Source organism: Marmota monax, unplaced genomic scaffold, assembly GCF_021218885.2.
Source record: "Marmota monax isolate L192 unplaced genomic scaffold, Marmota_monax_Labrador192_F-V1.1 WCK01_AAM20220418_F8-fsc00110, whole genome shotgun sequence".
Lineage (NCBI taxonomy): Eukaryota > Metazoa > Chordata > Mammalia > Rodentia > Sciuridae > Marmota > Marmota monax.
This window is the reverse complement of record NW_026694633.1, coordinates 5,260,998-5,274,780: the sequence shown is the minus strand read 5'-3', so window position 1 is coordinate 5,274,780 and position 13,783 is coordinate 5,260,998. Positions and strand designations below refer to the sequence as shown.

At 37.8% G+C, this 13,783-nt stretch overlaps 1 pseudogene; it reads left to right on the top strand.

Moving 5' to 3' along the window:
• Positions 1 to 755: 755 nt before the first annotated feature.
• LOC124078222 (SUMO-conjugating enzyme UBC9-like) overlaps positions 756 to 13,783 on the top strand; it is a 46,030-nt pseudogene continuing 33,002 nt past the window's right edge.

The following is a 13,783-nucleotide window of genomic DNA, read 5'->3' as shown; positions in this document are numbered from 1 at the left end:
TCGAGGAGCCTAAACATGAATACGCACATGAGGAACTTCTGGATCCAGGGGCTTAAACATGGACGTGCGCCTGAGGAACTTCCAGATCTGAGGGCCTAAACAAGGATGCCTGAGGCATTCCGGATCCTGGGGCCTAAACATGGACACCTGAGGCACTTCTTGATCCCTGAGCCTAAACATGGATGCCTGAGGAACTTCCGGATCCAGGGGCTTAAACATGGATGTTCTCCTGAGGAACTTCTGGATGCTACGGCTTAAACATGGAGGACTGAGGAACTTCCAGATCCTAGAGTCTCAACATGGACTTGCACCAAAGGAACTTCCGGGGCCTAAACATGGATGCCTGAGGAACTTCTGGACCTGGAGGGCCCAAACATGGACGCCTGAGGCACTTCTTGATCCCAGAGCCTAAACATGGATGCCTGAGGAACTTCCAGATCCAGGGGCTTAAACATGGACGTTTGCCTGAGGAACTTGTGGATGCTGTGGCCTAAACATGGACGCCTGAGGCACTTCCGGGCGATGGACGTGCATCTGAGGAACTTCCTTATCCGAGACCCTAAACACGAACGCCTGAGGAACTTCCGGATCCTAGAGTCTCAACATGGACGTGCAACTAAGGAACTTCCGGATCCGGGGGCCTAAACATGGAAGCTTGAGGCACTTCCGGATCCAAGGGCCTAAACATGGATGTGTCCCTGGAACTTTTGGGTCCTTATGCCTATAAAGGGTAGGGTGTGACTCTTAGAAGGGACATGGCCCATGAAGGGGAGCTGAGTATGGGGCCTGTTGGGGGGCAGACTGAGCTGTTGCACCCTGAACTTGAATGTGACGGTGGCCTCACTTCCGGGCCTTCTCCTGGGTGTCACTTCCTCCCCTTCCAGGTGGTGCCGGGGAGGAAGTGAGACCAGATGCAGGGGCCAGGCCCTGAGGAGGGACACCATCTTTCTCCTCACTTAGCCAGGTGCCCGGCCTGGCTGGGGACAGGGACATCTTGTGACACTGGCTGCCAGGACCTCAGGGACCACAAGCAGGGACAGTCATTGATATGATTCTCCCCTGGCCACTGACCCTCAACCCTGGGGTCCGCCCAGAGAGAGCGCTGTCTCCCAGAGGGTCAGGGGGCCCCTGTGACCTGCTGCTCCTTACCCACCATCATCCTGGGCAAGCACAGTTCAGGACACCAGACGCTACTGAGAGTGACATCTCCTGGATGAGCGGCTGGGGACTTTGCCTCTGTCCCCAGGCCTCAGACACTGGATGATCCCTCCCAGAGACAGAAAATAATCCCACACTGCCCAAGACTTATTTTTAAGCTTTAGATTCTGAAATTTTCCTGCTGCCACCTTCTTTGTGAAGCCAGTTTTTCAACAGACAATATTTCAGCGGGGAGGGGGGGCGGGAACCAACATGGAGTCAATCAAACCAAGCTAACACATCTGGTCCTCCAAGAGAAATCTGGATTGGAGGGAGAACAGCCATTCTCAACTGGCGAAATAGTGAAGTTTCCTTGTCCTTATTTTGTGTAAGCAAAATAAATACTCTGATGTTAACTCATCAAATTATTTTTGATGACTGCTTGGCTCATAGGAAAACTGATTCTGTTTTATGGAATGAAGTGTTACCTGATTTTAAAATTAAAAATGAAGCCAATAAAAAAAATAATCTTTTCCTTCAAAAAAAAATACTTGCAGCAATTCTAGACCTAATATATTCATATTATATTGTCTAGGAGAAGAGATTTTTTTTTTTTTTCTGATGGATCCTGAGAGAAAGCAAGGAAGTGTCTCTTTCCCACAAGCCCTAGTAAATGCATCCCAGCCTCTCCTTGGCTCTGACCAGGTTACACATCAATTCCATGATGGGTTCAAAAAAGGTTATTAAACCAATCTGTGTTTATCTCTGGAGGACCAAATGAAGTCAATCTCACCCAAACCAGGAACAAACAATAAGAAAGGAGGCATCTTAAAGTAAGTAAATCCAGAGAAGTGCTCTCTGATGCAGAGGACTAGATATTTGGTAACAAAGGTTATTAGGAGTCAGGCATGGTGATACATGCCTGTAATTCCAGCAACTCAGCAGGCTGAGGCAGAAGGATTGCAAGTTTGAGGCCAGCCTCAGGAATTTAGCAAGACCCTCAGTAAATTAGCAAATCTCTATCTCAAACTAAAAAATTAAAAAAAACAAAAAAAAACAAAAAAAAAACTGTGCGCACACAGAGATCTCACTCACAAAACTATGAGCTCTTCCATGACAGAGTTCATGCCTGGATCCACAAGCCCTAGCACACTATAATAGAGAGCCTACTATATTGTAGATGGTGAATGGAATTGAAATACTCATTGCCCTAATTAATGCTTGCATAGTATTCTTAGATTAACCTTGTTTACTTGCTAAAAATTCATGAACATCTTGGTTTTAAGTCATTAAGAAATTAAAATGGCCAGATGCAGTGGCACATGCCTGTAATTTGAGCAACTGTGGAGACTAAGGCAAGAGGATTGAAAGTTATAAGGCCAACCTCAACAACATAGGGAGCCCCTAACCAAGTTAGTGAGAATCTGTCTCAAAATAAAAAATAAAAAAAGCTGGGGATGTAGCTTAGTGGTAGAGCACCCCTGGGTTCAATCCCCAGTACCAAACAATAGCAACAACAAAAAGTAACCATATTAATCTTTTTATGTAAGTTTTGAAATTTTCTTTGTGCAAAATAATATTTAATTCATATATTACATGAAAGTGATATTATATTGTATTTATCTTTAGACTTCAAATGATTAATTTCTCAATCCACTCCAAAGTTACCTCATTCCCACACCTAAACCAATCAACTCTTTTTTTTTTCCGTTTCCTAAAGTCATACTCAAAGCCAAATTTGTTTCCTTAAGACATTTGCACAATTTGGAGTTTTCTGTGTCTTAGCTATCTGCGTTTAAATTTATGTGGTCCCTCTGCATGCTTTTCAATGTATACACTGGTAGAAATGCAAAATAGATTGTTCTGCTTAAAATATTTGAAGAAAATTGATTCTATTCTTAGTTGTTTACCAGAGGAGGCCCCATTTTTACTCTCATATACATCCATGCTTTAATTCAACCCATTCTCCCTTCACTACAAATTCATATTTACATTTTTCATGATGTAATTTTATCTTTTTTAAAATTAGGAATTTATTCCAAGCTATGTTTTATTAGATTCCATAAACCTTTTACTAAATATATCCTTCCAAACCAGACCATTGACCTTGCCATATGTGAGCTTGGAAGTGATTTCTATTTTGTAATATTTGAGTCTTCTGTAATTTTTTTCTCTCAATTTTATTTGCATCTATTTAGAAGATATTTTGGCAAACTTATACTAGTGGACTAATTTTACCTAGAGAAAACAGTTGAAACTTCTCCTACCATCCACAACACACACTGCCTGTAATTTTACTACTAAAGACTCACTCCTCTTCCTGGTATTTTTGTTGTTGTTTTTGTTTTTAATGTAAATACCTAGGGAAGTTTAATGTATTGAGAAACAAAACTGTATGAGAACAGTTGTGTGGCTTGGGTTCATTAATACCTCCACCAGGCAGATTTTGCATGGAATAGGAGAATCAGTGTAGCAGTCTTGCATAATGAAGGACACAGAAGGGGATATGAAAGACACTTTTCCTAAATGCCTTGTTGTCGGCTTAAGACATTTTTCTAGAGAAGTTAGTTGTGTCCACTTGGTGTAGGCAATATAAGATACTGTAATGACCATATGTCTAAGGAACAGGAGAGCTTTCTCTCTCTCTCTCTCTCTCTCTCTCTCTCTCTCTCTCTCTCTCTCTCTCTCACACACACACACACACACACACCCCAAACATTGAGTACCCATTCTATGCCAGGTACTAGGCATTGGAGATACAATGGTACAACTATTATTTATTTATTTTTATAACTACTCTTGTGGTAGTTATAAAAATAAATACATAATATACTGTATTAGAGAACCATACATTTTAGAAGCAAAAGGAAAATAGAACAAGGTGAGAAACATCTGGTATCACTGGGATTTATATGGATATTTTGCAGCTGTCAACAAAAAGGTCACTATGGACTCATTGAGAAGATGTCCTTTGAATAAAAGAAGTGAAATTACCATGAGGATATCTATGGGAAGGGCACCCCAGGCAGAGGGGAGAGCCAGCGAAAGCCCCTGAGGTAGGAGTGTGCCCGGCTTTTTCAAGACATAGCAAGGAGAATACTATATTTAAAATGCATGGAAGAAGAGATAGAGTAGAAAATAAGGTCAGGGGGAACTGGGCGGCCAGATGGTGACAGGTTGTGTAGGCAATGCCTGAGTGAAATAGAGAGCTAAAGAGGCTTTGAACAAAGCCCAGGAATGGCATGCACTGGCATAAGTTTAAAGTGGTCACTGTGCCTACTGCCTGAGAGTAGTCTTGAGGGCAGAAGCAGAAACAGGGAGACTATAATAGTAACCTAAGGTCAGATGCTGGTGCTATGGACAAAGGTGGTAGACACAGAGGTGATTGGAAAGAGTATGATTGGATATCCATCTTTAAGGTAGAGCAAAGAGGGTTTGCTGATGGATTGACTATGTGGGGGTGAAAGGAAGGGAGGTGGAAGATTCGAGCAGCCAGAACCCTGGAAAGATAGCACTGCCATCGACTAAGATGAGGATGGGTATGGGAGGCTCAGGATTGGGGTGACAACAGGAGTTCAGTTTGGGGCAACATTTCACAAGTTGAAGGTGAAGCATCTATTACATACAACGGTTTCCAAATTCCACTGTTTCAGGTTCTCTGATCTGAGGAAAATCACTTAACTTCTCTAGGCTGCTTCTGTAAAATGAGAAATTGACACTAGAAGTACTTCAAGTTCCCTTTAACACTTTTTTGATTCCTAGTTTTAATTAGCTAAGTTGTTTGGGGGCTAATATACATGATTACTTTTATGTATTGTCACAGATTAAATCTTATTTTTAAATTTGAAATAGAATGGTTGAAAGAGACTACATTTAAACAAGGGAAATAAAGTTGAGAATCTCATGTTATTCCTATTACTTATTGATATGAATGTAACTACCAAAACAAGCAGCTAAAAGAATTAAAAGTGTTACCTGTGAGGAATTCAAAATGAGAAAGGGGTTCTGTGGCTTGGAACAGGCTGAATTGAACAATTTGACTGTAAGTTGTATATCTACAATATTTTTTAAGCTGTGGAAAAACAATAAAAACATCACACACACACACACATACTCACACACATGTGTGTGCACAAACACACACACACACACACACACACACAAGAAAGAAAAGAAAATGGAAAGAAAGAAAAAAGAAAGTTAACCATGAAGGTATCTAAGGGTATTACAAGCAAAGAAAAGTGCCCATACAAGGGCCCAGAAGTAAGAGTGGGCCTGCTCTAGTAATATCTCAATTTAATAAGTGTGGGGCAAACATAAGGCACAAAGAGAAGAGAACTCACAAAATTTTAAGGGATTCAAAAGGTCATGAAATAGCTTTTAGAAAAGCAATTAGATGATTCAAGAAAAAATGATTCAGAAACATAAGAATTGCTTTCCCCCTTAAATCGCTATGAGTAAAAACTCAGATGTAAAATTCTTGGCAGATATGCTTTAGTTAGTTTTTTAACCCCTTCTAACCTTTCCTTCCTAAGAGTTGAGTTAGGCCAAGTATATTCCTGTTTTTTTTTTTTTTTCATTTTTCCTACTCCTCTAATTGAAATATCTTGCTTTCACACAAAGCTGGAAAAAATTGGAATAAATACATCACTAGGTTAGCTGAAAGAAGAGACTCTTTTCCTGGCTTCCTGGGGCTGGAATAATTACAATGTGAAGTGGGAAAGAACAGAGAGCAGGATGGGTCTGGTAGAGTGAGACGGATGGCATGTGTGGAATGCAAGCTGAGATGTAACCCAAGAAGGTAGATTAGAGGTCCCAAATCATGGCCATCCATAATGACAAGGGAAAACCCTTACAGAACACTTCCTATGGAGAAAGAACTACATTTTGCATATATGCAATATCTTTTTTTCTCACTCAGAGAAGTAAAATATATGGCAATCGGTCCAAATATTTTTAGGTTAAAAATATATTCCACTACCTTCTCTACCTTCTAGTGTCATAAAGGAGAATTTCATCACGAGGCTTTTTTTTTTTTTTAATTTTTCTTAATTTTCCAAAGAACTTTTAAAATTCTGTCTGGAAGCTAGTGAGATTTTCCCCCTTTATCCTTGAGTAAATAATAACAGGAAATACTTCAGAGAGCTCACTAGGAGCAAGGAAATATTTAAAGCATTTCAAAAATATGAATATATTAAATCATCACAGCAATGATTTGAAATTATTACAACTGCTGTCCCTATTTTACAGGTGATAAAACCGAGGCCAAGACATTGAGTAACCTCTTCAATCCACAGTAGCCTCCAGTGGAGTTAGGATAACTGGGGGAGGAGGGTGAGAGAAAATAGGAGATAACACAGAATGTAAAGACCATTTTAAAGACACTGTGCTTCACAGAATGCAAAATATTTGAAAAGATAAATTATGTCAAGGATGATGGAGTCACTTAATACTGGTACCCAATGTGTGCAGCCAAGGACAAAGTTAATCAAGGACATTCTCTGGGCCCAATGTGGGGAGGCTGACTTGGTATAAATCCTGTCACTTCTCTTCTAAAACTTAATTAGGAGGGAACAAAATCTTTACTGTGACTTAGGCATCCTCACAATGCACACCTCTATAAACACTTATATTTGTGTGTGTGTGTGTGTGTGTGTGTGTGTTGGTTGCCTAGCCCCTTTAATACCCTCTTTAAGTTTGGGGAATTCACAGCCCTTCCGGATCTTGTCTCTCTGCACAGGGCTCAAAGATTTTCCAGCCCCACTTTTATCAAGAGTAGAAAGGACATCAAATGCGAATGTCTGGGGATCTGGCAATGTTTAACCCAGGGGAGAGGAGACTTTGGAGGGGGTGGGTGGTTGAAGGCCACCATTGATAGAGACCTCTCCAAATATTTGGAGAGCCGGTAAATGAAAGAAGGCTGTGATTTAAGAGCAGAGGCTACAGTGAGTGTGGGGGAGAAGTCCATGGAAAAAGAGGGCCACGTGAAGTGAGGGAGCCATTATAAGTACCTTCTCCCAGGGCTGGGGTTGTGGCTCAGTGGTAGAGCACTTAACTAACATGTGTGAGGCTCTGGGTTCGATCCTCAGCCCCACATGTAAATAAATACAATAAAAGATCCATTGGCAACTAAAAAATATATATATAAAATAAGTACCTTCTCCTAACTACTGCCCTATCTGCAATCCTCCCTCCCTTTCTTCCTCCTGACCTTCCTTCCTCTCTCAGTACTGAGGATTGAAACCAGGGGCACTCTACCACTGAGCTACATCCCCAGTCCTTTCTTAAAACTTATGTTGAGACAGGGTCTCACTCAATAGCAAAGCTAGACTTACATTTGTGATCCTTCTGCCTCAGCCTCCAGAGTTGCTGGGGTTATAGGAATGTGCTACCATGCCTAGTTTAAAGTTGATTTTTTTTTTTAATTGCAGAGAAGTTTGGGCACAGTGGCATGCGCCTAAAATTCCAGGGACTCTGGACACCTCACCATTTAGTGAGGCTTTGTCTCAAAATAAAATTTAAGAAAAGGCATGGGGGGTATATAGCTCAGTGGTAGAGTTCGGTGGCCCTGGGTTCAATCCCTAGTACTTCCCAAAACAAAAAAACAAAACAAACGAACAAATAAAGTCCCAACTTTATTGAGGTACAGTTTACAGACAATGAAAACACATCTATTTTAAGTTCACATTTTCATGAATTTTGACAAATTAACACACCCAGGTAACTGCTCCCATGACATAGCCTGTTTCTATCACCCCAGTTGTTTGTCCTCTCTATGTGACCTTGACTGACTGTTGATCCATCACCAGACCTAAACAACCATTAATATAATTTTGGTTTTCTAGATTACTTAGGTCTTTTCTAGAATTTTGTATGAATATAGTCATACATTCTGTGTCTGGTTTCATTCTGTGTGCTGATTTCCAGATTCATCATCTTTATAGCATGTATCAATTTTTCATTTCTATTTACTGCTCAGCAGTAGCCCATTGAACGAATTTTGCTTACTTATTTTTTGATGAACATTTGGTTTGATCAAAATATTTATTATTTTGGGCTAGGGTTGTGACTCAGTAGCAGTGTGCTTGCCTTGCATGTGCAAGATTGTGGGTTTGATCCTCAGCACAACATAAAAATAAATAAATAAAGTTAAGGTATTGTGTCCAACTACAACCAAAAATATATATTTACTAAAAAAATTATTAAGTACTTATTATTTTGAAGATGATATGACCATTCATGTACAAAAGTTTTTATGAACATCTATTTTTATTTCTCTTGGGTAAATACTTAAAGAGAGCAGTTGCTGGATATATGGTATGTGTATATTTAACTTTTTAAGAAATTGCCTTGCTCTTTGCCAAAATCAGTGTGCTACTTTACATTCTCACAGGCCATGTATGAGATTTCCAGTTGCTCCACACCCTTGCCAACATTTAATATTGTGAGTCTTTTAAATGATAGCCCTTTCCATGGGTACATCATGGTATGTCATTATGGTTTCAACTTGTACTTCCTTAATGACTAACAATTTTGGATGTTGAGCATTTTTTTCATGTTTTTATTTGCTATTCATATAGTTTCTTTGATGAAGGGCCTATTCAAATTTTTTTTTCTTTTTTCTTTTTTTTTTCTATTCAAATCTTTTGCCTGTTTTTTTTTTTTGTGTGTGTGTGTGTATGTGTGTGTGAGTTGTTTTTCCTCTGTTTTTTTTTTCTGCAACCTGTACACTTGGAAAAATGAGAAATTATACCCCATTTGATTAAAATGTATGATATGTCAAGATCATTGTATTGTCCTCTCTGTGTTTTAACAGTCTGTTCTTTGGATAGAAGTTCTTTATCAGGAGGGGCTGGGATTGTGGCTCAGAGGAAGAGTGCTTGCCTCGCATGTGTGAGACACTGGGTTCAATATTCAGCACCACATAAAAAAATAAAATAAAGATATTGTGTCCACCTATAGCTAAAAAAATATTTTTTAAAAAGCAATTCTTTATTAGGATTTCACTTTGCAAGTATTTTCTTGAAATACATAGTTTCAATTTTATTTTCTTAAAGATACCATTTTAACAAAAAAAATTTTATCTCAATAAAGTTCAACTTAACAAGTTATTTTTTTCTGCTTCATGCTTTTAACATCCTATGTAAAGAAACTTTGCCTAACACAAAGTCACAAAAATGTCTTTCTAGAAGTCTTATTATTTTAGCTCTTACACTTAGGTTCAGATCTATTTGGGATTAAATTTTTCAGTTTTTTTATCAGTGCTCTATAGATGTACATAATGGTGGGATTTGTTGTTATATACTCATACATGCATGCAACATAACGATATGATTTGGTCACTATCACTCCCCAACACTTCCCCACTCTTTCCCCTCCTCCCATCCCTTGGTCCCTTTTCTCTGTTCTACTGATCTTCCTTTGATTTTCATGAGATCTTTCTCTCCCCCATACCTTTCTTTTTCTTTTTTCTCCATAGATTCCACAAATGAGAGAAAACATATGACCCTTAGCCTTTTGAAATTGACTTATTTTGCTCAACATAATGGTCTTAAGTTTCATTCATTTTCCTGCAAAGGATATAATTTTATTTTTCTTTATGGATGATAAAATTCCATTGTGTATATATACCACATTTTTCTTATCCATTCATCCATTGATGGATAGATACCTGGACTTGTTCCATAGTTTGGCTATTGTGAATTGTGCTACTATAAACATGGGTTTGCATGTATCACTGTAGTATGATTACTTTAATTCTTTAGGATAAGTATCAAGGAGTGGTATTGCTGGGTGATATGTCGATTTCCATAGTGGTTGCACTAATTTAGAATCCCTAAAAAGTGTAAAATTGTTCCTTTTTCTCCACATCCTCTTCAGCATTTATTATTGTTTGTGTTCTCGATGACTGCCATTCTGACTGGTGTGAGATGAAATATCAGTGTAGTTTTGATTTGCATTTCCTTAATTGCAAAATGTGAAACATTTTTTCATATATTTGCTTACCATTTGTATTTCTTCTTTGTTGATTTTTTTTAGTTATAGATGAACAGAATACCTTTACTTTATCTATCTATCTATCTATCTATCTATCTATCTGAACCCAGGGCCTCACACATGGTAGGCAAGCGCTCTACCACTGAGTTACAACCACAGCCCTGTATTTCTTCTGTTTAGAAGTGTCTGTTTATTTCATTTGCCCATTTATCACCTGGGTTGTTTTTTGTTTTTGTTTTTGTTTTTTGATGTTGAGTGTTTAGACTTCTTTATATATTCTATGGGATTAAGTTTTAAACATGGTATGAGGTAAGGGCTGAAGTTCATATCTTTGCAGATGGAAATCTGCAAAACATTCTATGTAAAAAAAACCTTTGCCTTACACAAAGTCACAAAAATGTGACTTTGTTGGAAAGATGTTTCATTTGTTGGAAATACAAATATTTCATTATTGAATTACCTTGATGCTTTTTTCAAAAATCAGGTTCTGGTCTATGTGTGGGTCTGTCTCTAGACTCTTTATTTCCAGTAAATTTTATAACTGACTTAATTTTTAGTTTGTCAAATTAAAATTAAAAAAGCCTTCTGGGGTTTTGATTTGCTTTGCATTAAATGCATAGGTCAATTTGGAGAAAACTGACATCTTTAAAGAATAGAACATAATATGTCTCTCCAATTATGGAAGTCTTCTTTAATTTTTTTTCCAGCAGCCTTTTACAGTTTTCAATGTCAGGGATGGTATTTTTGTTGTTGTTGTTATGAAGATAATCCTTAAGTATGTTTTGATGGTGTTGTAAATAGTATTTTAAAATTTCAATTTCTAATTGTCATTAGTAAATAATTGACTTACCTTTGAGGTTCTAGTTGTGGTTTTGGAGATATTTAACATTTTCCATGTATGTGATTGTGTTCTTTGAGAATAAATCTAGGCTTACTTTGTTTTTATTTTATTTTTTCTGATACTGAGGATTGAACCCAGGCATCTTTTACCACTGAGCTGCATCCTCAGCCCTTTTTATTTTTTATCTAGAGATAGGGTCTTGCTAAAATGTCAAGACTGGCCTTGAACTTGTGATCCTCCTGCCTCAGCCTCACAAGTTGCTGTGCTAGATAAGTGCTCTACCGCTGAGCCACAATCCCAGCCCGAATTGATCACTTTAAAATGGTTAATACTATGTTGTGTGGATTTCACCTGTATCAAAAACTACTTATTTCTTCTTTTGACATCCATATAATTTTTTTTCCTGCTTTATTCTACTGCTAAGTAGAGGTGGATGAGACATCTTTGTTTTTTACCCAATGTTAGGGAAAAGAATTCAGTCTTTTACCATGAAGTTTGTGGAGTATTATAGCGTTTTAGGATGCTCTTTTCAAGAAACAGTTTCAGGTGTCATTGATTCCTTCTATCATTTATTTCTGCTCTTTGATTTATCATTACTTTGCTTATGCTCATTTTGGGTTTGATTACTTTTTTTCTAGTTTCTTAAAGTAATCTTATAGCCAGATGGAGTGGTGCACTCCTGTGTTTCCAGTGATTTCAAGAAACCGAGACAGGAGGATCTCAAGTTTGAGGTCAGCCTCAGCAATTGAGTGAGGCCCTAAGCAACTTAGTAAGACCCTGTCTTAAAATAAAAAAGGCGGAAGCTGGAGATGTGGTTCAGTGGTTAGGTGCCGTTGGTTTCAATCCCTAGTACCAAAGGAGGGAAAAAAGTAATCTTAGAATATTTGAACATTTTAAAGCTGTAGATTTCTCTCTGCAAACATTAGCCGCCCTCTACAAATTTTAACATATTGTGTTTTCATTTTTATTCAGTTCAATATACATTCTAATTTTGGTTATTTCTTCTTTGAGTCATTTGGAAATTTTTTTTTCAGGGTATTGGGCATTGAACTCGGGGCACTCTGCAACAAAACCACATCCTCAGCCCTATTTTGTATTTTATTTAGAGACAGGGTCTCTCTGAGTTGTTTAGCACCTACCTTTTGCTGAGGCTGGCTTTGAACTCGTGATCTTCCTGCCTCAGCTTCCTGAGCCTCTGAGATTACAGGTATGCGCCACAGTGACCAGCTGGAAATGTGTTGTTTCATTTTCAGCTATTTGGGGGTATTCAATAAATATTTTAATATTTCTAATTTTGTTGTGGTTTAGAATATATACTATATATTTTTAATGACTTCAAACTTCCTGAGGTTTCTTTTTTGGACTTAGAATATAATCTATTGCAGTGAATGTTTCACGGGCACCTGACAGACTATATATTCTTTTATTATTTGGTGGAGTGTTAAGCAGGATGGTAGTGTTTTCAAGTGTTCATAAACACACACACTATTATAGAGCTATAGATATGTAGTCCACTGTTGATCATGCATCTACTTTTTCGATCAACTACTGAAACACGATTTTTGAACTCTTCAACTATAATTATAGTATGCAAGTTGGCTTTCCATCATCAAAACAAGTACCTGAGATAATCAAGGTATAAAGAAAAAAGATTTCTATTGGCTCACAGTTGTGGAGGTTTCAGTCCATGATCAGTTGGCCCTTCTACTTTTTGTGTCTGTGACAAGGTGGCACATCATGGCAGGAGCATATGGCATTGCAAAACTGCTTGCTTTATCATGAGGCAGACAGTAAAAAAGAGGAAGAGGAAGGGACCAGAGCCCAGCAGTCCTCTTCAAAGGCACAACCCCAGTGACCCAAAGACCTCCCTCTAGGCCTCACCTCTTAAAAGTTTTCACAACCTCCCAATCGTGCCTTTCTGGGGACCAAACCTCTGAAAAGGGGCCTTTGAAGAACATTTAAGATCCAAACAGTTCGATGAAGATTTGAGTTTTTTGTCCTTTCCATTTTATCAACTTTCTGCTTCATGACTTTTGAATCTCTGTTTTTAAGTGCACCAATATTTAGGGTTGTTCTATTCTTAAAGAATAGTTTCCCTGTTATAATTAGGAAATATCTTTTTTTCTCTCCATTAATAGTCATTTTTTCTGAATTCAAATTTTGTTGATATAAATAGAGTCATTTCAACTATCTTTCAATTAGTTTTGCATGTTATTTTTTTAAACTATTTTATTTATCTGTATCTTTATATTTAACATCGGTTTATTATAGATATATAGTTGGGTCTTTCTTGTTTTGTTTTTTTACATTTAAAAAAAAATTTTAATTGCCAATGGATTTTTCACTTTATTTGTGTATTTATATGTGGTGCTGAGGATCGAACTCAGGGCCTCACACATGCCAGGCAAGTGCTCTACCGCTAGCCACAACCCCAGGCCCTTATATTTTCTTATTGTGATAAAATGCATCACTTAATGTTGGGGCTATGTTCTGAGAAGTTCATTATTAGCAAACATGATTGTGCAAACATAGAGTATACTTACATAAACTAAATGACTTTGATATAACTAGGTGATACAATCTATTTCTTTTCTTTCTTTTTTTTTGTACGTATGCTAGAAATTGAGCAACCTCATGCATGCTAAAATGCTAAACACACACACTACTATAGAGCTATAGATATGTAGTCCATTGTTGATCAAAACATTACACATGACGATATACATCACAGAAAATTTGCCATTTTAGTTCTGTTGTAAATATACAATTGAGTATCATGAAATACATTCATGTCATTGTGCAGCCACC